Here is a 24,719-nt window from a genome sequence, read left to right on the forward strand (position 1 = left end):
TTGGCCTCCCAAAGTGCTGGTATTACAGACGTGAACCACCGTGCCTGGCCTGTATCACATTAATTAATGGCATCTAGGTTGATTTCATGTCTTTGCTATTGTGAATAGTGCTGCAGTGAACATATGAGTGCACATGTCTTTTTAGTAGAATAATTTATTTTCCTTTGGGTATGTATACAGTAATGGAATTGCTGGATCGAATGGTAGTTCTATTTTTAGTACTCTTAGACATCTCCAAACTGCTGTGGCCCGGCATGGTGGCTCACGCCTGTAATCCCAGCACTTTGGGAGGCTGAGGAGGGTGGATCACCTGAGGTCGGGAGTTCGAGACCAGCCTGACCAACATGGAGAAACCCCATCTCTACTAAAAATACAAAAAAATTAGCCGGGCATGGTGGCGCATGCCTGTAATCCCAGCTACTCAGAAGGCTGAGGCAGGAGAATCGCGTGAACCTGGGAGGTGGAGGTTGCGGTGAGCCGAGATCGTGCCATTGCACTCCAGCCTGGGCAACAAGAGTGAAACTCCATCTCAAAAAAAAAAAAAAAAAAAAATCTCCAAACTGCTTTTCACAGTGGCTGGACTAATTTACATTCCCATCAACTGTGTATAAGTGTTCTCTTTTCTCTGCAGCCTTGCCATCTGTTTTTTTTTTTTTTTTTTTTTTTTTTTTTTTAGTTTTTAATAATAACTTTGTGTCCTGGTATGGTGGCTCATGCCTGTAATCCCAGTGCTTTGGTGGGCGGATTGCCTGAAGCCAGGAGTTCAAGACCAGCCAGGGCAATGTGGCAAAACTTGGTCTCTACAAAAAAAATACAAAAATTAGCTGGGCGTGGTGATGTGTGCCTATAATTCCAGCTACTCAGGAGGCTGAGACATGAGAATGGCTTGAACCCAGCAGGCGGAGGTTGTAGTGAGCTGAGACTGGGCCACTGCACTTTAGCCTGGGTGACAGAGAGACTCTGTCTCAAAAAAAAATTTAAAATAAAATAAAAAACCTTTACTCATTTTTAAATTGGGTTGTCTTTTTTGTTATTGAGTTGTTAAAGTTCTTTATATATTTTAGGTACAAATCCCTTTTGAGATACATGATTTGAAAATATTTTCTCCCATTCTGTGGGTTGCTTTTTCACTTTCTTGATTGTGTCCTTTGAAGCACAGAAGTTTTAAATTTTGATGAAGTCCAGTTTATTTATTTTTTTGCTGTTGTTTCTGCTCATACTTTTGAGGTCATGTCTAAGAAACCATTGTCAAATCCAAGGTTGTGATGACTTACCCCTGTGTTTTCTTCTAAGAGTTTTAAAGGCATCTGAAGCTTAATGTGCACTAGCTGGATTCTAAATATTATCTTATCCAAAACCTGTTGTATATACTGCCTTCCTCATCTCAGTTGAGGGCAAGTCCATTGTTTCAATTGCCTGGGCAAAAAATATTCTAAATAATTCATAATTTTTCTCAACTCCACATCTATTGGTAAATCCTGTGGGTTCTCCCTTTAAAATATATCCAAAATAGAATAATTTCTCACTATCATTCCACTGCAGGCACCAAGGCTCAGTAGTCTCCTAGCAGATAACCATGTCTACATTTATTCTCAATGTAGCAGCTAGAGAGCTTTTTTGAAAAAAAAAAAAAAGCAAACCAGATCATTTCACTCTGCTCAAAACTTGTGATAACTTCATTTTTTTGTTTGGTGTGAAAGCCACAGTCTCCACAAAAGTTAGCAAGGCCCTCTGGGTTCTGGTCCCCACTTATTCTGATCTCCTCTCTGACTTATATTCCCCTTGTCACTCACTATAGCCACACTCTTTGGTGTTCCTTCATATTCTTGTATTCCTGCTTTAGGGCCTTGGTTCTAGCTTTTGCCCCTGCCTGGACTATTGTTTCCTTAGATATTTAGTTTATGCCCTCATATTTCCATATAAAATATGCTTTGTGGCTGGGCGTGATGGCTCACACCTGTAATCCCAGCACTTTGGGAGGCCAAGGTGGGCAGATCACTTGAGGTCAGGAGTTCGAGACCAGCCTGGCCAACATAGTAAAACCCTGTCTCTACTAAAAATATAAAATTAGCCAGGCATGGTGGCATTTGCCTGTAGTCTCGGCTATTCGAGAGGCTCAGGCAGGAGAAATGCTTGAACCCAGGAGGTGGAGGCTGTGGTGAGCAGAGATTGTGCCACTGCACTCCAGCCTGGGCAACAGAGGGAGACTCTGCCTCAAAAAAACAAAAAACAAAACAAAAACCCCCCAAAATATTCTTTGTCGTTTGTCATCCTTCATCTTATCAAAGAGACCTTTCCCAGACCACCCTATTTAATAATGAAATCTGCACCTCTGCTCCATTCCTGGCACCCAGATCTTCATTATGAATCACTTTTTAAAATAATTTTTAAGAACTTATCATCATTTGGATTTTATTATTTAATCACTTATTGTTTTACTATTTATTTCCTAGAATATAAAGTTCATAAGGGAAAGGGATCTGTTTTGTTCACTGCTATATCTCCAGTACCTAGAACAGTACCTGGCTCAGTGTTGGTACTTTTTTGTATGGATTCAAAGTACTATCTGGGGGGTCACTTAAAGCTTCCTTTAGTATTTTTTTGTAAGATGTGTTAGTTAGCAGTGAATTTTCTCAGTGTTTGTTTATCTGGAAATGTCTTTATTTTCATGAGAGTTTTGCTGGATGTACAATTCTTGGTTGACATCCTCTCACTTCAGTGAGCCCTTTGACCATGTTATCCCATTGTCTCCTGGCATCCATTATTTTTGGCGAGAAGTTAACTGTTAATCTTACTGGGTTCACATGTGTGTGATGAGTCATTTTTCTCTTGCTGCTTTCAAAGTTTTCTAATTGCCTTTGACTTTTAGCGTTTTACTTAATGTGTCTATTTGTGGATCTCTTTGCATTTATCCTATTTGGAGTTTATTGGATTTTCTTTACGGGTAGATTAATGTTTTTCAAAACACTTGGGAGGTTTTTCAGCCATTATTTCTTTGAATATTTTTCCTTCTCCTTTTTCTTTTCTTTTTTTTTTTTTTTTTTTTTTTTTTGAGACGTAGTCTCACTCTGTCACCCAGGCTGGAGTACAGTGGCACAATCTCAGTTCACTCCAATCTGACTCCTGGGTTCAAGTGATTCTCATGTCTCAGCCTCCCCGAGTAGCTGGGATCACAGGCGTACACCACCACACCCGGCTAATTTTTGTATTTTTAGTAGAGATGTGGTTTCACCATGTTGTCCAGGCTGGTCTTTAACTCCCGGCCTCAAGCGATCCACCCACTTTGGCCTCTCACAGGTGTGAGTTTTCTTGCTCCTTTTTCTTTATCTTCCCCTTCTAGTATTCATATATTGGTGTGATTAATGGTGTTCTACATTTCTCCGAGGCTCTGTTCATTTTTCTTCATTCCTTTTTCTCTATGTTTTTAGGATTGTATAATCTCTATCAGTCTCTCTTGAAGTTTGCTAATTCTTTCTTCTGTCAGTTCAGATCTACTATTTAGCCCCTCTCCTAATTTTTCACTTCAGTTATTGTACTTTTCAACTCCAGAACATCCATTTGGTTCTTTTCTTAAAACAATAATTTCTGTCTCTTTATTGACATTCTTTATTTGATGCAACATTGACATCATGCATTCCTTTACCTCTTTAAAAATCATGGTTTTTTTTTTTTTAATCTTTGGACATATTTATAATGGCTAATTTGTAGTCTTTTTCTGTTAAATCTGACATCTGGTCCCTCTTACTGAGAGTTTCTGTTGCCTACTTTTTTTCCGGTATGTGGGTCACACTTTCGTGATTCTTTGTTTTTTGTTTGTTTGTTTGTTTGTTTGAAGCTGAACATTTTTGATAATATATTGTAGCAACTTTGGGTACTTGTCTGATTCCTCTGGGGCTTATTATTATTTGCTTGTTTATTTATTTAATGACTGGCTAGATTGTTTAAGTGGTTGATCCCCCTCCTCTCACAGTGTGAATCCTCTGATGTTGCTCCTCAGAGGATTTTGGTATGCCTACAGTCATATTTGGATGATAATGGTTTGGGCAGAACTTTGACTGTCTGTTTCCCTGGCCACACCCAGCTTTTTAGGTTCACTAATTGCCATCTGATTGCTCTGCTCTTTTCAGCAATGCCCTGAAGCATAAATTGCTTCCCAGACTAATCCAACTATATTAGGGTTCCTTCGAAGGGATAGTTCCTGAGATCAGTGTTTGAGATTTGTTCTTTTTTGGTTTATTTTTGGAGATAGAGTCCCACTCTTTCACCCAGGCTAGAGTGCTGTGGCGTGATCATGGCCCACTGCAGCCTCAACCTCCTGGACTCCAGTGATCCTCCTACCTCAGCCTCCTGAGTAATTGGGACCACAGGTGTGTGCCACTACACCTGGCTTCTTTTTTTTTTTTTTTTTTTTTTTTTTTAAGTTCTGGGATATATGTGCAGGATGTGCAGGTGGCCTGGCTAATTTTTAAATTTTTTGTAAAGATGGGGTCTCCCTATGTTGCCCAGGCTGGTGAAATTTGTTCTTACCCCAAGAGACTCCTCCCAGCTGTCTCTTTCCCTAGTTATCTCCAGCAAATTCTCTAGTCTACAGTTCAGCCTATATCTCCAATGAATCTGCTAATCTTTTCCTTTCACCACAACTTCTACTGTTTTGAGAGTACCCTACCCTTAGTCTTGAACTTCTCTACACTCTGTTGCAGATGAGGTCATTTCCCCTGGGAAGAGATTCAGAGCTCTTTGTTTTATAGCCTGCTTCCTCTGCCAGGCAAAATCTTTGAGTCACGGTTCTGGAGCTGGGGTGGGGGACAATGACATGCTTCTGAGTGACACCACCACTTTAGGAGCTGAGGACTTGATGGAGGGGTGGCAGTAGCCTCAGGTCTTTTTGGTTTGCTTCTCCCAGAGTATAATCACCATCTTATGAGCCAGGGCAATGCCAGTTGTGGCTCCAGTATTCTCAGTGGCACTGCATCCAAGCTAAAGCTCCCATCCTATGAGTGGGGGTTAAACGGGACAAAAGAGGCCCACCTTTTAGCTGCACTCACTTAGAACTTAGCCTCAGTAACAGGTAGCTGGGGGAAGGATCAGAAATGCTAATATCCTGCTCAGGACATTCCAGACAGCTAACCCTTCAACAGGGAGCTTGAGAGAGAAGGTCTGTGTTTTTAGCTGCATCAGTGTGGAGTGGAGTTTCTGTGTCATTGAGTTGGGAGAGGCAAGGCAGAGAACAGGTCTTGGTTTAAATATTGTGGACTCCTGCTGTTCTTAGGTTTTCTTGAGCATACGTTTCTTCATTGGCTGTGTGCCTTTAAGACCATTTCCAGAAACTTTAAATGGTTGCTTTTGAAAAATAAGTTTCACTAGTTTTACTGGAGAGTGGGTCTGTGGAGCTTCCCATGCTGTCAAACTAGAAGTCCCTTCTAACGCATCAATTTTGTAACTGTCCTTTCTCATAATGCATTTTCTCCAGTGCTATGCATTTCAGCCTATATAAATGTGGCAGTATTTACCCCAATTAAGAAGATAATCTCTTTCCTCTGGGGAAATATTTTCTAATTAGTGATCTATTTCTGTCCTCCTTTCATAAAACAAAGATTCCCCAGACGGTATTCTTTGGCTAGCTTGGATACTTTGGTTCTGACAGTTTGCAAGACTGGAGATGTTAGAGTTTCTCTGTCTTTGCCATTCTGGCCAGGTACCTGGCAAGCTGAAACTTTTAATGCTGCCTCTAGGATTTGACCTGTGTCATGTGCCCTATGTTTTGGTGAGGCATCAACGATGATTCCATGACAAGCACTGAGCTTTCTCATTGACCTCAGAGGGATTCTCTGTATCTATGTATGTGCTAGGTGCTGGAAATAAAGGAGTAAAAGGAAAGGCAATGTTGCTGCCTTTGAAGAAGTTCCACTAGTGGTGGAGATAGCCATAAAACAGATAAGGACACTATAATTTATTAAGTGGATATTGTGAGGCACAATGGCTTGCACCTGTAGTACCAGCTACTTGGGAGGCTGAGGTGGGAGAATTGCTTGAGCCCAGAGTTCAAGACCAGCCTTAGCAATATATCGAAACCCTGTCTCTAAAAAAAAATAAAATTTTAAGAGTGAACACTGTGATAGAGTTGCAGAAGAGGACGCCCTAAGTCAGCTTTTCCCATGTTACAGTCACTGACACATAATCTGGATCTCAACAGATGACTAGGAGTGATAAGGAGAATGTTTTAAGTGAGGGAATAGCATGTACAAAGATATTGTACAGGTAAAAAGCCTGGTACTGTCAGAGAGTTTTAAGTAATTCATTATCATTGGGAATTGGGAATTCATTATCATTGGGAATGAGAGGAAGTGGCAACTGATGCACTGAGGAAGGACAGCCCATAGAGGAGGGAGGGTCTTGCATAAAGTTGTAAAGTTTTGATTTTAAATGGAGTTAAAGCTTTAAAAGCTTTCAAAGAATCATAGAGTAGAACAGAAAGGACCTTAGAGGTTAGTAGACTACAATGTCTTGTCTTAACTATCTCCATTCCTAACCTCTTGACACATGGACTTTATATAGCAAGCACTTAGAGAATATCCATTTTCTACCTCCTCTATAGGTCTTCCTTACATATGAGGGATCAGCATCACTGTAATAGTGGGCCCTAGGATTGTACATTCTCTTAGTATCTTTAATCCTTCTTAAAACATATTACACACACACACACACAGACAGGAGAGCTTATTTTGTGCCAGGCACTATTCTAAGGTATTTAGTTGAATTTACTCATTTATGCTTCCCTCAACATGAGGGTTGTTAGGTTTTGTGCTACTATCTTCATTTTACAAATGATGCAAGTTATACACTGAAACTAAGTAGTGGAACGAGGATTCAAACCCAGGCAGCCAGGTCTAGAATAAAACTCTAAAGTATCATGCTACATTGAATCCAAGCTAGTGTAACTCTCTGGCTCCTGGCTAAATATCTTTGTTTTAGATAGACTGACAGTTTGGGGACCTTTTTCTTTCTTCTATTCAATAGACAATTATGTCTTGACTAGCTATTGTAAGCTAAGCTCTCTGCTACATGTTATAGGACAAACTCGAGAGACACTCCTTCAGTTATTTAATAACCACACACCCAGCTCTGTGCCAGGCCCTTGGCTTGGAAATGGATTTATGGAGCTAAATTAATTATTCATTTATGTATTCCAGAAAACTTGCAAGATGCTGGTGAAGAATAAATGATAAATAAAATATAGTCTCTATTTTTGAGTTGCTTAGGGAGAGTAAGAGAGGGATAATGTATACCCTGAGAACTAAGGGAACAAATACGATAGGGCAATGAACTCACCTGGGAGAGATCTAGAAAACTTCACAGAAGGCAGTGACTTTTTATTTAATAGACAAAGAGTGGGAGAAAGCATTTTAAATGGAGCACCTTGTGCAAAATCTTGGGGGTATAAAAGATAATGCTTTGGTCAAGGAGCATGAAATGACTTGATGTGTCTAGAGCAGGCAACTTTTTCTGTAAAGGATTAGACAGTAATTATTTTAGACTTTGTTAGCCATAGAGTCTCTGTTACAAATACTCAACTCTGTCTTTGTAGCATGAAAGCAGCCACAGAAAATATACATCAATGCATGAGCCTGGCTATGTTTCAGTAAAACTTTATGAAAACTGGCTGGGCATGGTGGCTTATGCCTGCAATCCCATCACTTTGGGAAGCCAAGGCAGGAGGATTGCTTGAGTCTATGAGTTTGAGACCAGCCTGGACAATATGATAAGACTCTGTCTCTACAAAAAATGAAGAAAAAATTAGCCCCTGTGCCTGTAGTCCAAGCTACTCGGGAGGCTGAGGCAGGAGGACGGTTTAAGCCCAGGAGGCTGCAGTGAGCCATGTTCTCGCCACTGCACTTCAGCATGGGCAATAGAGGGAGACTCAGTCTCAAAACCAACAAACAGCAAACTGGATTTGGCTTATGGCCATAGTTTTCTCACCCAATATCTTGTGTGTAAGGTGTCTGGTAGGGAGGGAGAGTGGCCAGGAAGGTACTTAGGAAGTTAATGTGTCATATTGTAAAAGGCCTTGAATGCCAGGCCAAGAAGCTAGGGCTTTATCTTGTAGGTAATGGGGAGCCATGAGATGTTAAGTAAGGGAGTTGGAATAGATATTTATTTTAAGATCATTCTAGCATCTAATATGGTAGATAGACTGACAGAAAAGAGACTAGATGTACAAAGATAAGTGAGAAATGACTGCCCTATCCCTGCCTTGAGCAACAGCTTCTGATCTCAGTGGAAACAGATATTTCACTCATGACACATACATGTCCTAGAACTCTGTAAATGACATTTAGAGCTATTGTACCTGAAATATGGTATGCTTCCTTGCTAGATGTTCAAGAGGTGAATAAGAGTTGGTAAACTTTTCAGATATGGAACATGTGACTTATGGGTTAGAAATGGCTTGGTTCTGTGTCCCCACCAAATCTCATGTTGAATTGTAATCCCCAGTGCTGGAGGTGTGGCCTGGTAGGAGTGATTGGATTATCGGAGTGATGTTCTCATGAATTGTTTAGCACCATCCCCTCTTAGTATTGTATAGTGAGTGAGTTCTCATGAGATCTGGTCATTTAAAAGTGTGGTAGCACCTCACCCTTCGCTCTCTCTTCCTCCTGCTCTGGCTGTGTAAGGTGTGTCTGTTTCCCTTTCACCTTCTGCCTTGATTTTAAGTTTCCCAAGGCCTCCCCAGAAGCAGAGGCTGCTATGCTTTCTGTATAGCCTGTGGAATGGTGAGCCAATTAAACCTCTTTTCCTTATAAATTACCCAGTCTCAGGTATTTCTTTTTTTCTTTCTTTTTTAATTTTTTTTTGGCAGAGTCTCATGCTGTCGCCCAGGCTGGAGTGCAGTGGCACAATCTCGGCTCACTGCAACCTCTGTTTCTTGGGTTCAAGCGATTCTCCTGCCTCAGCCTCCCAGGTAGCTGGGATTACAGGCACAAGCCATGATACCAGCTATTTTTTATATTTTTGTAGAGATGGGGTTTCTACTAAAAGGCTGGTCTTGAATTCCTGACCTCAAGTGATCTGCCCACCTCTGGCTCCCAAAGTGCTGGGATTACAGGTGTGAGCCACTGTGCCCGGCCACAGGTATTTCTTTATAGCAATATAATAATGGACTAATGTAGGGTTCTAAATATTGTGGGCTGGGTGGGGGTTGGAGAGCAGCAGAGAAAGTGGGAATGGAAGTGGGACGATTTGGTTTGGGAAATATGGAAGGTAAGTATTAGGGAACAAGGTTGGAAAGGGGAGGGAAGAGTTATTGATTCTAAGGAAGAACCCAGGAAAGCCATCCAGATTGCTGTACCCAAAGGTGTGCTGCTCTTCTTCTGGCTTTATGTCAGTGAATTCTGTTCTCTGGTGGATCAAGCTGGCTGGGCCTATTTTGTAGAAATTATAGAGAGATGTCTCCCCTCTTCTCTGCTCCCACTCTCACTACTTCACTACTGCTTAACACTTGGGATGGGTTTATGCCTTGTGCCACCTCCTGGGAGATCACTTTTCTGGGCGCATGGAACTAAATATACTTACTGACAGCTGGTACCTTGGCTCTTTGGAGAGCTATTGAGCTGTATAGTTCTAGCCAATGCTGCATTCCCCGTGGTAAGGCAGGACTCTTGGGGAGCCTCCTTAGGTCTTCCTGAGAGAAGAGCTGCTTGTTCTAAGTCTGAAATAGTAAATCCCTTTGGTGGGATCCAAAAGCTGCCTGTTTAGCTTTGTTATTACCTTTTGTTACTTTTAAACTTTGTCTTAAATCAGACTTTAGCTATTAGCTGGATGTGGGACAGTGTTCAGAGTAAGATGTGGTAATGCCTACTTCAAGTATATTGGACATCAAAGTTACAGCTCAATATAATATTCTTGGGTGCTAGTACCCAGCTTATGGCTGGGTAACTGGGAACTTCTGTTCGGGGTATATGGTTTGGCAGGGGAGATAAACATCTAATAAGATTGATAAAGTTATTCACAGGCACTATGGGAGCACAGAAGAGGCCACCTTTGATCAAGAATCTTTTTCTGTTACTTTCCTATCCTTATCTCACTCTCCTTCCAATAATAATCTCAATTAATATCTGAATTGTGCTTTCAAACTCATAGTACTTTAGTGTACAACAGGAATTACAAACTATGCCCCTGAGGGGTCAGAGGGCATTGTAAGTGAGTAATGTGGGCTGTATAAATGCATGTGCATAAGTCTGTGAGTGGTGAGAGCTGTGGGAAAATGGAGAGCACATACCTCTTCAGAAGGAGCAGCTCTGGCAGATTGTTGCTGTGTAGTTATGTAATCCAAGAGCAGTTCTAAGAGATAGGGGATTGAGGCCTCCATTAGCTCCTTTAACACCAACTCCCCAACCTTTAAGATACCCCAAATTGTACAACATATATATGTTCATACGTATATATAATACGAATTATACATATTTTATATATAGTCATATGCCACATAAGGACATTCAGTCAACAGTGGGCCACATATACAATGTGGTTCCATAAGATTATAATATCATATTTTACTATATCTTTTTTATGTTTGGATATGTTTAGATACACAAATACTTACTACTGTGTTACAACTCCCTACAATATTGAGTACAGTAACATGTTGTACAAGTTTGTAGCCTAGGAGCAATAGGCTATTTCATATAACCTAGGTGTGTAGTAGCTATACACATTTAGCATACTCTATGATGTTGACACAATGATGCATTTCTTAGAATGTATCCCCATCATATGTCATAAGTGAAATGACATATAATGAAACCAATTTTAACAGAGGCTAATTGATATAAACAAGGGTGAAGTTCCTATGGCATATTTCTGGTCACAAAAACATCACCAAACTTACAAATAAAGACCAAAACACTTACAATATGAAACACTGAAATAAATGTGAGCTATATATACATTTAAGAAAGATTAATAAAAACAAGTAAGATAATTATTTACCTACTTATTTCAGTTTAGGGTTGAGAGTGTCCAGAGCTTATGCCAGCAGCTCAGGGTGCAAGGTGGGCACCAACTCTGGATAGGACGCCATTCCATTGCAGGGCACACTCACACACCCACACTCACTCAGGCTAGGACCATGGAGACATGGTCATCTAAAATGTACATCTTTGGGATGTGGGAGGAAATCAGAGAACGCACAGAAAACCCATGCACACATGGGGAGAGCATGGAAACTTCACATAGACAGTAGCCCCAGCCGGGAATTGATTTTTTTTCATTGATGTTATAAAGAAATGACATTGAAAGAAATGGTGTTATTTGAGGAGCTGCTGTATATATTTATTCTTTGATATGGAGAATTGATTTTTTCCTTAAGTTTAAGTAAAAGGTTAATAAAAACATCTTCATAAAAAGTTGGATTTTGGCTGGGCGCTGTGGCTCACGCCTGTAATCCCAGCACTTTGGGAGGCTGAGGCGGGCAGATTACGAGGTCAGGAGATCGAGACCATTCTGGCTAACACAGTGAAACCCCGTCTCTACTAAAAATTAAAAAAAAACATTAGCCGGGTGTGGTGGCAGGCGCCTGTAGTCCCAGCTACTTGGAAGGCTGAGGGAGGAGAATGGCGTGAACTCAGGAGGCGGAGCTTGCAGTGAGCTGAGATCGCGCCACTGCACTCCAGCCTGTGCGACAGAGCAAGAGTGTCTCAAAAAAAAAAAAAAAAAAAAGTTGCATTTTAAAATTAATTTTTGGCCGGGTGTGGTGGCTCACGCCTATAATCTCAACACTTTGGGAGGCCGCGGCAGGCGGATCACTTGAGATCAGGAGTTCGAGACTAGCCTGGCCAACATGCTGAAAACCTGCCTCCACTAAAAACACAAAAATTAGCATGATGGTGGGCGCCTGTAATCCCAGCTACTCAGGAGGCTGAGGCAGGAGAATTGCTTGAACCCGGGGGGCAGAGGTTGCAGTGAGCTGAGATCATGCCACTGCACTCCAGCTTGGGCGGACAGAGTAAGACTCCATCTCAAAATAATAATAATAATAAATAAAGTAAAATAAAATTAATTTGTAATGAATAATCTTCATAAAAATAGTGTGCTTGCTATGCAAATGCAACCTCATGACAAGTCCCTTAGCTCTCACTCTCCTTTTCCAATTAAATTGTTAGTCCTTAAGCCACTCCTGTATAAAATTCTAAAGTCATTGGAGCTTACTGTGGCTAGATATTTTTATTTTTTTGAGACAGGATCTTGCTCTGTTGCCCAGGCTGGAGTGCAGTGGTACGATCATGGCTTACCACAACCTTAACCTCTTGGGTTCAAGTAATCCTCTCACTTCAGCCTCCCAAGTAGTTGGGACCACAAGTGCACGCCACCACATGTAGCTAATTTTAAAATTTTTTGTGGAGGTGGGGTTTCACTATGTTGCCCAGACTAGTCTTGAACTCCTGGGCTCAAGCAATCTCCTCCCACCTTGGCCTCCCAAAGTGCTGGGATTTAAGGCATGAGCCATGGAGCCCAACTGATTTTGATTTGTTTAAAAGATAGCCTGAGAAGGTGGACTTTTAGTGAAATTTTCTGATTTTTTTTTTTTTTTTTTTTTTTTTGAGACAGAGTCTAGTCTTGTCATCCAGGCTGTAGTGCAGTGGCATGATCTCGACTCACTACAACCTCCGCCTTCCAGGTTTAAGCAACTGTCCTGCCTCAGCCTCCCAAGTAGCTGGGATTGCAGGTGTGTGCCATCCTGCCTAGCTGATTTTTGTATTTTTGGTGGAGACAGGGTTTCACAATGTTGGCCTGGCTGGTCTCAAACTCCTGACCTCAGGTGATCCACCTCCTTCATCCTCCCAATGTGCTGGGATTACAGGCATGAGCCACTGCGCCCGGCCAAAATTTTCAGATTTTTAAATTTAGGTTCAACTTTTTAAAATGCTGTGCAGGCCAGTAAAAGACACACACAAAGGCGATTTATGACTTCTGCAAACATGTCTCATTTAATCCTTACCATACCTGAATGAGGGGCACTATTAACCCTAATTTTGAGAGGAAAATAGGCTCAGAGAGGCAAAGTAGCTTGCCCAAAAGTCACACAGCAAGTAAGTAGCCCGTTTCTACAGGTTCTGCCTTTCTTTATTTCTTTTTATTATTATATATTTTAAGTTCTAGGGTACATGTGCACAACGTGCAGGTTTGTTACATAGGTATACATGTGCTATGTTGGTTTACTGCACCCATCAACTTGTCATTTACATTAGGTATTTCTTCTAATGCTATCCCTCCCCCAGCCCCCCAGCCCCCAACAGGCCCTGGTGTATGATATTCCCCTCCCTGTGTCTATATGTTCTCATTGTTCAACTACCACTTATAAGTGAGAACATGTGGTGTTTGGGTTTCTGTCCTTGTGATATTTTGCTGAGAATGACGGTTTCCAGCTTCATCCAATTCCCTGCAAAGGACATGAACTCATCATTTTTTATGGCTGCATAGTAGTCCATGGTGTATATGTGCCACATTTTCTTTATCCGGTTTATTATTGATGGACATTTGGGTTGGTTCCAAGTCTTTGCTATTGTGAATAGTGCTGCAATAAACATATGTGTGCATGTGTCTTTATAGCAGCATGATTTATAATCCTTTGGGTATATACGCAGTATTGGGATGGCTGGGTCAAATGGTATTTCTAGTTCTAGATCCTTGAGGAATCACCACACTGTCTTCCACAATGGTTGAACTAATTTACACTCCCACCAACAGTGTAAAAGCGTTCCTATTTCTCCACATCCTTTCCAACATCTGTTGTTTCCTGACTTTTTAATGATCGCCATTCTAACTGGCTTGAGATAGTATCTCATTGTGGTTTTGATTTGCGTTTCTCTGATGGCCAGTGAAGATGAGCATTTTTTCATGTGTCTGTTGGCTGCATAAATGTCTTCTTTTGAGAAGTGTCTGTTCATATCCTTTGCCTACTTTTTGACAGGGTCGTTTGTTTTTTTCTTGTAAATTTGTTTAAGTTCTTTGTAGATTCTGGATATTAGCCCTTTGTCAGATGGATAGATTGCAAAAATTTTCTCCCATTCTGTAGGTTGCCCGTTCACTCTGCTGATAGTTTCTTTTGCTGTGCAGAAGCTCTTTAGTTTAATTAGATCCCATTTGTCTATTTTTGCTTTTGTTGCCATTGCTTTTGGTGCTTTAGTCATGAAGTCTTTGCCCATGCCTATGTCCTGAATGGTATTGCCTAGGTTTTCTTCTAGGGTTTTTATGGTTTTAGGTCTTACATTTAAGTCTTTAATCCATCTCAAGTTAATTTTTATATAAGGTGTAAGGGAGGGATCCAGTTTCAGCTTTCTACACATGGCTAGCCAGTTTTCCCAGCACCATTTATTAAATAGGGAATCCCTTCTCCATTGCTTGTTTTTGTCAGGTTTGTCAAATATTCGATGGTTGTAGATGTGTGGTGTTATTTCTGAGGGCTCTGTTCTGTTCCATTGATCTATATCTCTGTTTTGGTACCAGTACAATGCTGTTTTGGTTACTGTAGGCTTGTAGTATAGTTTGAAGTCAGGTAGTGTGATGCCTCCAGCTTTGTTCTCTTTGCTTAGGATTGTCTTGGCTATGCGGACTCTTTTTTGGTTCCATATGAACTTTAAAGTAGTTTTTTCCAATTCTGTGAGGAAAGTCAATGGTAGCTTGATGGGGATAGCATTGAATCTATAAATTACCCTGGGCAGTGTGGCCATTTTCATGATATTGATTCTTCCTATCCATGAGCATGGAATGTTCTTCCATTTGTTTGTGTCCTCTTTTATTTCGTTGAGCAGTAGTTTGTAGTTCTCCTTGAAGAGGTCCTTCACATCCCTTGTAAGTTGGATTCCTAGGTATTTTATTCGCTTTGTAGTAATTGTGAATGGGAATTCACTCACGATTTGGCTCTTTGTTTGTCTATTCTTGGTGTATAGGAATGCTTGTGATTTTTGCACATTGATTTTGTATCCTGAGACTTTGCTGAAGTTGCTTATCAGTTTAAGGAGATTTTGGGCGGAGACGATGGGGTTTTCTAAATATACAATCATATCATCTGCAAACAGAGACAATTTGACTCCTTCTTTTCCTAATTGAATACCCTTTATTTCTTTCTCTTGCCTGAATGCCCTGGCCAGAACTTCCAATACTATGTTGAATAGGAGTGGTGAGAGAGGGCATCCTTGTCTTGTGCCGGTTTTCAAAGGGAATGCTTCCAGTTTTTGCCCATTCAGTATGATATTGGCTGTGGGTTTGTCATAAATAGCTCTTATTATTTTGAGATATGTTCCATCAGTACCTAGTTTATTGAGAGTCTTTAGCATGAAAGGCTGTTGAATTTTGTCAAAGGCCTTTTCTGCATCTATTGAGATAATCATGTGATTTTTGTCATTGGTTCTGTTTATGTGATATATTACATTTATTGATCTGCGTATGTTGAACCAGCCTTGCATCCCAGGGATGAAGCCAACTTGATCGTAGTGGGTAAGCTTTTTGATGTGCTGCTGGATTCGGTTTGCCAGTATTTTATTGAGGATTTTTGCATCGATGTTCATTGGGGACACTGGCCTAAAATTCTCTTTTTTTGTTATGTCTCTGCCAGGCTTTGGTATCAGGATGATGCTGGCCTCATCAAATGAGTTAGGGAGGATTCCCTCTTTTTCTATTGATTGGAATAGTTTCAGAAGGAATGGTACCAGCTCCTCTTTGTACCTCTGGTAGAATTCGGCTGTGAATCCATCTGGTCCTGGACTTTTCTTAGTTGGTAGGCTATTAATTATTGCCACTTGGTCTGTTCAAAGATTCAACTTCTTCCTGATTTAGTCTTGGGAGGGTGTATGTGTCGAGGAATTTATCCATTTCTTCTAGATTTTCTAGTTTATTTATTTTATATTTTATATTATTTTATTCTCTTTGTGTAAGGTGTTTGTAGTATTCTCTGATGGTAGTTTGTATTTCTGTGGGATTGGTGGTGATATCCCCTTTATCATTTTTTATTGCATCTATATGATTCTTCTCCTTTATTAGTCTTGCTAGCAGTCTGTTTTGTTGATCTTTTCAAAAACCAGCTCCTGGATTCATTGATTTTTTTTTTTTTTTTTTTTTTTTTTTTTTGAGACAGAGTATCCCTCTGTTGCCCAGGCTGGAGTGCAGTGGCATGATCTTGGCTTACTGCAAGCTCCACCTCCCGGTTTCACGCCATTCTCCTGCCTCTGCCTCCCGAGTAGCTGGTACTACAGGTGCCTGCCACCATGCCTGGCTAATTTTTTTGTGTTTTTGTAGTAGAGATGGGGTTTCACCATGTTAGCCAGGATGGTCTCGATCTCCTGACCTCGTGATCTGCCCGTGTTGGTCTCTCAAAGTGCTGGGATTACAGGCGTCAGCCACCGCACCCGGCCGATTCATTGATTTTTTGAAGGGTTTTTTGTGTCTCTATGTCCTTCAGTTCTGCTGTGATCTTAGTTATTTCTTGTCTTCTGCTAGCTCTTGAATTTGTTTGCCATTTCTTCTCTAGTTCTTTTAATTGTGATGTTAGGGTGTCGATTTTAGATCTTTCTTGCTTTCTCTTGTGGGCATTTGGTGCTATAAATTTCCCTCTACACACTGTTTTAAATGTGTCCCAGAGATTCTGGTATGTTTTGTCTTTGTTCTTATTGGTTTCAAAGAACATCTTTATTTCTGCCTTAATTTCATTATTTATCCAGTAGTCATTCAGGAGCAGGTTGTTCAGTTTCCACGTAGTTGTGTGGTTTTGAGTGAACTTCCTAATCCTGAGTTCTAATTTGATTGCACTGTGGTCTGAGAGACAGTTTGTTTTGATTTCTGTTCTTTTACATTTGCTGACGAGTATTTTACTTCCAACTATGTGGTCAATTTTAGAGTAAGTGTGATGTTGTGCTGAGAAGAATGTATATTCTGTTGATTTGGGGTGGAGAGTTCTGTAGATGTCTATTAGGTCTGCTTGGTCCAGAGCTGAGTTCAGGTCCTGGATATCCTTGTTAATTTTCTGTCTTGTTTATCTGTCTAATATTGACAGTGGGGTGTTAAAGTCTCCCATTATTATTGTGTGGGAGTCTAAGTCTCTTTGTAGGTCTCTAAGAACATGCTTTATGAATCTGCATGCTCTTGTATTGGGTGTGTATATATTTATGATAGTTAGCTCTTCTTGTTGAATTGATCCCTTTACCATTATGTAATGGCCTTCTTTGTCTCTTTTGATCTTTGTTGGTTTAAAGTCTGTTTTATCAGAGACTAGGATTGCAACCCCTGCTTTTTATTGCTTTCCATTAGCTTGGTAGATCTTCCTCTATCCCTTTATTTTGAGTCTATGTGTGTCTTTACACGTGAGATGGGTCTCCTGAATACAGCTACTGATGGGTCTTGACTCTTTATCAAATTTGCCAGTCTGTGTCTTTTAATTGGGGCATTTAGCCCATTTACATTTAGGGTTAATATTGTTATGTGTGAATTCAATCCTGTCATTATGATGCTAGCCGGTTATTTTGCCCATTAATTGATGGAGTTTCTTCATAGCATTGATGGTCTTTACAATTTGGCATATTTTTGCAGTGGCTGGTACTGGTTGTCCTTTCCATGTTTAGTCCTTCCTTCAGGAGCTCTTGTAAGGCAGGGCTGGTGGTGACAAAATCTCTCAGCATTTGCTTGTGTGTAAAGTGTTTTATTTCTCCTTCACTTATGAAGCTTATATGAAGTTCTTGGTTGAAAATTCTTTTCTTTAAGAATGTTGAATATTGGTCCCCACTCTCTTCTGGCTTGTAGGGTTTCTGCCAAGAGATCCACTGTTAGTCTGATGGGCTTCCCTTTGTGGGTAACCCGACCTCTCTCTCTGGCTGCCCTTAACATTTTTTCCTTCATTTCAACTTTGGTGAATCTGACAATTATGTGTCTTGAGGTTGCTCTTCTCGAGGAGTATCTTTGTGGTGTTCTGTGTATTTCCTGAATTTGAATGTTGGCCTGCCTTGCTAGATTGGGGAAGTTCTCCTGGATAATATCCTGAAGAGTGTTTTCTAACTTGGTTGCATTCTCCCTGTCACTTTTAGGTACACCAATCAAATGTAGATTTGGTATTTTCACATAGTCCCATATTTCTTGGAGGCTTTGTTCGTTTCTTTTTACTTTTTTCTCTCATCTTGTCTTCTTGCTTTATTTCATTAATTTGATCTTCAATCACTGATATCTTTTATTCCACTTGATCAAATCGGCTATTGAAGCTTGTGTATGCTTCACGAAGTTCTTGTACTGTGTTTTTCAGCTCCATCAGGTCATTTAAGCTCTTCTCTACACTGGTTATTCTAGTTAGCCATTTGTCTAACCTTTTTTCAAGGATTTTAGCTTCCTTGCAGTGGGTTAGAACATGATCCTTTAGCTCGGAGAAGTTTGTTATTACCGACCTTCTGAAGCCTACTTCTGTCAACTTGTTAAACTCATCCTCCCTCCAGTTTTGTTCCCTTGCTGGTGAGGAGTTGTGTTCCTTTGGAGGAGAAGAGGCGTTCCGGTTTTGGGAATTTTCAGCCTCTCTGTTCTGGTTTCTCCCCATCTTTGTGGTTTTATCTACCTTTGGTCTTTGATGTTGGTGACCTACAGATGGGGTTTTGGTGTGGATGTCCTTTTTGTTGATGTTGATGCTATTCCTTTCTGTTTGTTAGTTTTCCTTTTAACAGACAGGCCCCTCAGCTGCATGTCTATTGGAGTTTGCTGGAGGTCCACTCCGGACCCTGTTTGCCTGGGTATCACCAGTGGAGGCTGCAGAACAGCAAATATTGCTGCCTGATCCTTCCTCTGGAAGCTTTGCTCCAGAGGGTCACCTGCCTTTATGAGGTGTCTGTCGGTCCCTACTGGGAGGTGTCTCCCAGTCAGGCTACATGGGGGTCAGGGACCCACTTGAGGAGGCAGTCTGTCCATTATTAGAGCTCAAACGCTATGCTGGGAGAACCATTGCTCTCTTCAGAGCTGTCAGGCAGGGACGTTTAAGTCTGCAGAAGCTGTCTGCTGCCTTTTGTGCAGATATGCCCTGCCCCCAGAGACGGAATCTAGAGAGGCAGTAGGTCTTGCTGAGCTGTGATGGGCTCCACCCAGTTTGAGCTCCTTGCCACTTTATTTACACTGTGAGCATAGAACTGCCTACTCAAGCCTCAGCAATGGCGGATGCCCCTCCCCCCACCAAGCTCCAGTGTCCCGGGTTGATCTCAGACTGCTGTGCTAGCAGCAAGGAAGGCTCTGTGTGTGTGTGGGACCCGCCGAGCCAGGCACAGGAGGGAATCTCCTGGATCTGCCAGTTGCGAAGACCGTGGGAAAAGTGCAGTATTTGGGCAGAAGTGTATCATTCCACCAGGTGGAGTCACTCACGGCTTCTCTTTGGTTAGGAAAGGGAAATCCCCTGACCCCTTGCACTTCCCAGGTGAGGCGATGCCCCGCCCTGCTTTGGCTCATTCTCCGTGGGGCTGCACCCACTGTCCAACCAGTCCCAATGAGATGAACCAGGTACCTCAGTTGGAAATGCAGAAATCACCCGTCTTCTGCATTGATCTCACTGGGAGCTGTAGACCGGAGCTGTTCCTATTTCGCCATCTTGGAAGTCCACTGGGTTCTGCCTTTCTGACTCTTGAGGCCTGATTGTTGCAGCTTCATTTCTTTATTTTCTAAAGAGGTCCCATTCAGCATAAGTACCTTCCTTCAGGTAGAGCTTCTATTTGCCAGTTCCTCTTTTGGCATCATCTTCTCTCTGACCTTGTTTTCTGACCCTACTTGTTTTTTGTGTGCTTTGTGGCACCAGTAGAGTCTGTATGTGAGTCCCTTGCACTTTCTTTCTGAGTTTCTCTGCTCTCCACTTACCTCGGTGATCAGACTTGACTATAAAAATGAGTCTATTTCTTGTTGATTGCCTATAAGCAGCTGGTATCTCACATCAGATGGTTTCCTGGAGTTATCTGATAATGGCAGAAAATCCCCTTCCTTGGAGATTTTGGCATTTCTGCTCCCAAGGCCTGCTTGTGATAACTGTCTTTCTAGTCTTAGATTAAGAGGTTCTAGGTCTGAGCCTATGAGGACCAAAGAAGGGTATATCTTGAAGAACCTGATTAATCAAACCTAAAAAATCATGAGGATAGCAGATTTGATCTCTAAAATATATCCCAATTCTGACAAATTCTCATCACTTCCACAGCTACCACCTTGTTTCAAGCCACCATTAGCTCATGTTATTGCAATAGCCACCTGAGTGATTTCTCTGTATCTGCCCTTTCCCTTTTATAGTCTATACTTTTTAACACAGTATCCAGAGAAATCGTTTTAAAAATATAAATGTCTTCATGTTATACCTCTGTTCAAATCCCTGTAACAGCTCCCATCTCAGAGTGAAAAATCAAAGTCTTGATAATAGCCTAAAAAGGCAGCTGGGTGCAGTGGCTCACGCCTACAATCCCAGCACTTTGGGAGGCCGAGGCAGGTGGATCACCTGAGGTCTGGAGTTCAAGAGCAGCCTGACTAACATGGAGAAACCCCGTCTCTATTAAAAAATACAAAATTAGCCGGGAGTGGTGGTGCATGCCTGTAATCCCAGCTACTCGGGAGGCTGAGACAGGAGAATTGCTTGAAACTGCGAGGTGGAGGTTGTGGTGAGCCAAGTTTGTGCCCCTGCGCTCCAGCCTGGGCAATAAGAACGAAACTCCGTCTCAAAAAAAAAAAAAAAAAGGCCTAAAAAGGTGGCATCTGTGTTCTGGAACCCTGTGGCTTCTTTGACTTCATCTCCTGCTAGTTACCACCTTACTCATTTCTCTCCAGCCATACTGGCCTTCTTGTTATTCCTTGAACATACCAAGTATGTTCTCTTGCCTCAGGGACTTTGCATCTGCCCTTCTCCATTCTTGGGATACTCTTCTCCCAGTTATTCTGCATGCCTTTCTCCCACACCTCCTTTAAATATTTGCTTTAAAGTCACCTTCTTATCTTTTGCCTTGTTGCACTCCTAAAGGCAAAATGGATCACGAGCAGCTCTACTGGAGCCACCCACAAAAATCTGGCCACAGTTCTCGCTTTTGTTGCATCTGCTCAAACCAGCATGGTCTGATCTGGAAATATAGCCTCAATATATGCCTCCAGTGTTGCCATCAGTACGTGAAGGATATAGGTTTCATTAAATTGGACTAAGTGATCTTCCTTGAATGGATTATCCAAGGCATCCACCCAATGAAAAATCATATTAGCTGTTTGTACATAAAATAAAAATGAAGAAAATGAAGTCAGCTTCTTAATGACTCCTTGATTCCTCTCATTAAAATGACAAATTGTGAATACCACTACTCTTGGCATCTCCTATTCCTCTTCCCTGCTCGTTTTTTTATTTAAATTATATTTTATTTAAAAACATTTTTAAAGTTTTATTTTATTTGTAATTGATACATAACAGTTGTACATATTGACCAGGCATGGTGGCTGACGCCTGTAATCCGAGCACTTTGGGAGGCTGAGGGAGGAGGATTGCTTGAACTCAGGAGTTTGAGACCAGCTTGGGCAACATAGTGAGACACTGTCTCTACAAAAAATTTAAAAAAATAGCTGGGTACGGTGGTGCACACATATAGTCCAAGTTACTTGGGAAGCTGAGGCAGGAGGATCACCCAGCCCGGGTGACAGAGCGAGACACTGTCTCAAAAACAACAACAACAAAAAACTCCACCAACCAACCAACCATCCAAAAAAACTACTTATTTATAGGATACAGTGTGATGTTTTGATACATGTACACTATGTATAATGATCAAATTAGGGGGTAATTAGTATATCTGTAATCTCAAACATATATCATTTCTTTGTGGTGAACATTCAAAATCCTTTCTTCTAGCTATTTTGAAATATACAATATATTATTATTAACTAAAATCACCCTACTGTGCAATGGAACACTAGAACTTATAAACTTACCCTCCCAGCTGTAAATTTGTACCCACTGACCAATCTCTCACCATCTCCCTGTCTACCTTTCCCAGATTCTGGTAACCACTATCCTACGTTCTACTTCTATGAGATCAGCTTTTTAAGATTCCATATATGAGTGAGAACATGTGGTATTTATTTTTTTGTGCCTGGCTTATTTCACTTAGCATAATGTCCTCAAGGCACATCCATGTTGCCACAAATGACAGAATTTCATTCTTTTTTTTCTTTATGGCTGAATAGTATGCTGTTGTGTAAATATACGACATTTTCTTTAAACACTCATTTGCTGATGGGCCCTGAGGTTGATTCCATATCTTGGCTATTGTGAATAGTGCTGCAATAAACATGGGAGTGACGATGTCTCTTCAACATGCTGATTTCATTTCCTTTGGATGTGTACCCAATAGTGGGATTGCTGGATCATATGGTAGTTCTATTTTTCATGTTTTGAGGAACCTCCATACTGTTTTATATAGTGACTGTACTAATTTACACTGCCACCAACAGTGTGTAAGGGTTCCCCTTTCTCTATATCCTTGGCAGCATTTGTTATTTGTTATTTTTTTTTGGTAATAGCCATACTAACTGGGGTGAGATGATATCTCATTGTGGTTTTGATTTCCATTTCCCTGATGATTAGTGATATTGAGCATATTTTTCACATACCTTTTGGACTTTGTTTTCTTTTTTCTCTGAGACAAGGTCTTGCTCTGTCACCCAGGCTGGAGTACAGTGGCATGATCACAACTCATTACAACCTTGATCTCCCAGGCTCAAGTGATCCTCTGACCTCAGGCTCTAGCTTCAGCCTATAGCTGGGACCACAGGCATAAACCACCACACCTGGCTAATTTTTTTTTTTTAATTTTTTGCACAGACGGAGTCTCCCTATGCTGCCCAGGCTGGTCTCAAAATCCTGAGCTCAAGTGAGCCTCCCACTTTCGCTTCCCAAAGTGCCATGATTACAGGCATGAACCACTGTACTCAGTCTTGTTTGTCTTCTTTTGAGAAATGTCTAGTTAGATCTTTCACCCATTTTTTAATCTGATTTTTTTTTCTATTGAGTTGTTCAAGTTCCTTATATATTCTAGATGTTAACCCCTTGTCAGATGTATAATTTGCAGATGTTTTCTCCCATTCTGTAGATTGTCTCTTCACTTTTCATTATTTCCATTTTATTTTGATTTAATCCCATTTATCTATTTTTGTATTTTGTTGCCCGTGGTGGTGGTGGTGGTTTTTTTTTTGGCAGTGCGGTGATGTGATATTAGCTCACTGCAGCCCCCACTTCCTGGGTTCAAGTGATTCTCCTGCCTCAGCCTCCCGAGTAACTGGGATTACAGGCATGTGCCACCATGCCCAGCTAATTTTTGTATTTTTAGTAGAGATGGGGTTTCACCATGCTGGCCAGGCTGGTCTCCAACTCCTGACTTCAGGCGATCCACCTGCCTTGGCCTCCCAAAGTGCTGGGATTACAGGCATGAGCCACTGCGCCCAGCCCCCAGTACCGTTTATTGAAGAGATTATCCTTTCCTCAATGTTTGTTCATGCATTTGTCTAAAATCAATTGGCTATACATATGTGGGTTTTATTCCTGTGTTCTGTATTCTTTTCCATTGGTCTGTATGTCTGTTTTTATGCCAGCACCATGCTGTTTCAGTTACTGTTGTTTTGGAGAATATTTTAAAGTCAGATGGTGTGATTGCTCTAGCTTTGTTCTTTTCGCTCAAGATGGCTTTGGCTATTCAGGTTTCTTTATGGTTCCATATGAATTTTAGGATTTTTTTTCTATTTCTTTCAAGAATGTCATTGAAATTTAGATAGGGATTACATTGAATCCATAGATTGCTTTGGGTAGTATGAATATTTTAACAATATTAATTCTTCCAACTCATGTACGTGGGATATCTTTCCATTTATTTGTGTCTTCTTCAATTTAGTTCATCAGTAGTTTACAGTTTTCATTGTAGAGATCTTTTACCTCCTTGGCTAAATTTATTCTTAGATATTTTATTATTTTTTGTAGTTATTGTAAATGGGATTGCTTTTTTGATTTCTTTTTCAGATTTGTTTACTAGTTCTAACAGTTTTTTGGTGGTGTCTGTAGGTTTTTCTAGATTTAATATCATGTTATTGGCTGGGCATGGTGGCTCACATCTGTAATTCCAGCACTTTGGGAAGCAGAGGTGGGTGGATCCCTTGAGATCAGGAGTTTGAGACCAGCCTGGGTAACGTGGTAAAATCCCATCTCTACCAAAAATACAAAAAATTAGCCAGGTGGGGTGGCGTGCACACCTGTAGTCCCAGCTACTTGGGAGGCAGAGATGGGAGGATCTCTTGAGGCCCAGGAGGTGGAGGTTGCAGTCAGCTGAGATCATGCCACTGCACTACAGCCTGGGTGACAGAATAAGAACCTGTCTCAAAAAAAAAAAAAAAAAAAAGAGAAGATCATGTTGTCTGCATGCAGGGGCAGTTTGACTTCCTTCTTTCCAATTTTGATGCCTTTCTTCTTTCCTTCCTTCCCTTCCTTTCCTTTCTTTCCTTTCTTTCTTTCCTCTTGCCTAATTCCTCTGGCTAGGACTTTCATTACTATGTTGAATAATAGCGGTGAACGAAGGCATCCTTTTCTTGTCCCAGATTTTAGAGGAAAAGCTTTCAACTTTTCCCTGTTCGATGTATTAGATGTGGGTTTGTCATATATGGCCTTTATTGTGTTGAGGTATATTCCTTCTATACCCAATTTGATTGCAGAGCTG

General features: G+C 41.0%; 1 protein-coding gene and 1 pseudogene across 4 annotated transcripts in view; both read left to right on the forward strand.

The window, feature by feature from the left end:
• STIM1 (stromal interaction molecule 1) overlaps nt 1–24,719 on the forward strand; it is a 223,257-nt gene that overhangs the window by 128,327 nt on the left and 70,211 nt on the right. The window lies entirely within an intron of this gene.
• Nucleotides 21,004–21,174, forward strand: LOC115830478 (annotated as a pseudogene).

Source organism: Nomascus leucogenys, chromosome 15 (genome assembly GCF_006542625.1).
Source record: "Nomascus leucogenys isolate Asia chromosome 15, Asia_NLE_v1, whole genome shotgun sequence".
NCBI lineage: Eukaryota > Metazoa > Chordata > Mammalia > Primates > Hylobatidae > Nomascus > Nomascus leucogenys.